Raw genomic sequence first — 2,497 nt, 5'->3', positions numbered from 1 at the left:
TTGGTGGTTTTTTTTTTTTTTCCCCTCAGTCCACTTCAATATCTTTTGTAGCTAATAGGTATCTCCAAATCTCTCCTTTCCAGGAGCCAACATTTGAGTTGCCAGGGAGCTAAAAAAAAAAAAAAAAAAAAGGCCAAGTACACGGAGGGGTCTTTGCACTTGCAGTTCTCTCTGCCTGTAACCTTCTTCCACAAGGGAGCGAGCATACATCCCTCACTTCCTTCAGGTCTCTACTCCAGCCTCATGTCTTCCCTGCCTGACCCTTCCCTGTCAGTGATTCTTTATCTCATCACCCTACTTTTCTGCACAGTTCTTATCATCTGACATAGTCTATATTTGTTAGGTTATGGCCCATCTCTCCTGATTAGAATATAAACTCTATGACAGTAAGGACTTTGTTTTATTTCCATAATAGGCATTCAAAAAGCACTTGTTGAATTAACACTGAATGTCAATACAATAATTATTAACTACATGAAAAAGCTTGGAACAGGAAAATTGAATAGTTTGATTTGTGAAGTTTCAAGTGCTGTCATATTGCTCGCAAGTGCATACAATAAAAATCATAAGTCAGTCGTGATTATGATTTTAAGCTGCCAAAAGCAACTATAACAGTCTTAGTTCCTCAGAAGCCATCAATAACTGTTACTGACTGGTAATAGTTATTAATGAGAACTTTTCCCATAAAATGGTAATAACTATCACTCTTAAATCTTGTTCCCAAAGACCAAAAGTTTAATCTGTAAGTGTAAACAGTGTCAGTCCTGAGGCCACACAGAAAGTGAACAAAGGCTTTTGAGCAGTTTGAATATGGAACTGAATAATATTCAGGGATTCTAGTTAACTTTTGAGACAGGTAACCATGATTGGCTTCTGAGGGTCCCTGAAACCGACTGTAAAATATTGTGCATAAATACCTATTTTTTCTCTGTGGAGTCTACATATTTCATCATATTCTCAAAGGTGCCTTGGCCTAGAAAAGGTCAAGAATTACTATTTTATATATTGGAAGTGAAATGCAATATTCAAATGTAAGCTACCTCTCAAAAGGATAGGAGATATATAATACCTAGACGCTTCTTTGAAATCATTCAATTCATTCAAGAACTACTGAGTGTCTACCATGTGTCAGGCACTGTATGATCAATACCTTACATCTAATCATAGTTTGCAGTACACAATTCAAAATACCGAAGAAACAAGATTCACTGAAACACCAGACTAAAAAAAGAATGTCAACCAACGCAAGTATAATTTCAAAACAGAAAGTGTTATAGGAAATCATAATAAAGACACAAAGGCGCTGAGGGCCTGATTTAGTTCTTATTATGTCAAAATATGGCAGATTTCAATTACATCAAAAGAATACTACACATACGCATGCCCGCCCTCACACACTGACAGGAAACCAAAAGAAAGTTTCCAAATCCTGTTTCCAGCAGCATCCCTTCTAAGGCTGCCCTTCAGCAAGCTTTTGAAGGTAAGAGCCCACATTAAACTAAGAGCTGATAGTTACTGTTACAGTGATAAAAACAGAAATCATCCTCCCACGCCCAGGAAGCAGAAAACTGTGGACACCTGTAAGGCTGTGGCCCATTAACCTCCTGCCCTCTTACTATTCCCTTTCATTTCTTATATCCTCCCTTCTTCAAAGCAATGACAAAACTATCTCCCTCCTAAAAAGAAATACGTAACCGCTCAACGGCAGTTTTTTTTCCAACCAAGAGGTCAAAAGGTCCCCTAAACTCTGGTCCTTAGCCCTGTAAGGAGATCCTATCTTTTAGGCACCAGTGTCTTCCCCTCATCTTCTCCCCATAGAAGTAAATTACACAATTCAGCTGAAGACACTGTCCCTTAACTTCCTGAGTGAAAGGGCAAGCGATACTTCTACCAGCCCCACTTGGAAGAAAGACAAGAACCACAAGGACCTCGTCCCTTACAAAATTCAGGGAAGCAGAGACCCAAAAAAGCAACGCCGGAAAGGCGAACACATGGCATGCTACGGAAAACCTGGGAGAAAAGAGGGCGGGAAAGGGGCTGGGAGGTGGGGTGGGATGTAGGGATGTCAGCCCTGGGCACTGAGGGAATAAAGGAAGGCAAACGAGACCCCAGACCCTGACAGAAGTGAACACAGAGAGGGCAACGCTCCCATCTACCCGCATCTCGCTAGCGGAGGAGGACGGAAAATTCACCCAACCTTCAATCCCCTCTTCGCGTGTCCCCCAAAGGGAGAGCTAGGTTTGAAGGAAGATCTGAACCTAGTCTGGGGACATGCAAGAAGAGGAATAAAGCAGCGATGTCCAGTCTTCTCCATCTCTTGGGTAGCGAGGGACGAGGGCACTGTGTCCGGGGAGATGGCGAGGGAAATGGGCTTGGGCCATGACACCTCCGGGAGTTGGAGGGTGGGGGACACAATGTCCTCTTTCTCTCCCACACCCGGCCCGGGCCCCTCCCGTCCGTCTCCCGCAGGCCTGGCCACAGGCGACCCGCTCGGTCC

Source organism: Pteropus alecto, unplaced genomic scaffold (assembly GCF_000325575.1).
Source record: "Pteropus alecto unplaced genomic scaffold, ASM32557v1 scaffold106, whole genome shotgun sequence".
Taxonomy (NCBI): Eukaryota; Metazoa; Chordata; class Mammalia; order Chiroptera; family Pteropodidae; genus Pteropus; species Pteropus alecto.
Note: the sequence above shows the minus strand (reverse complement) of the source record.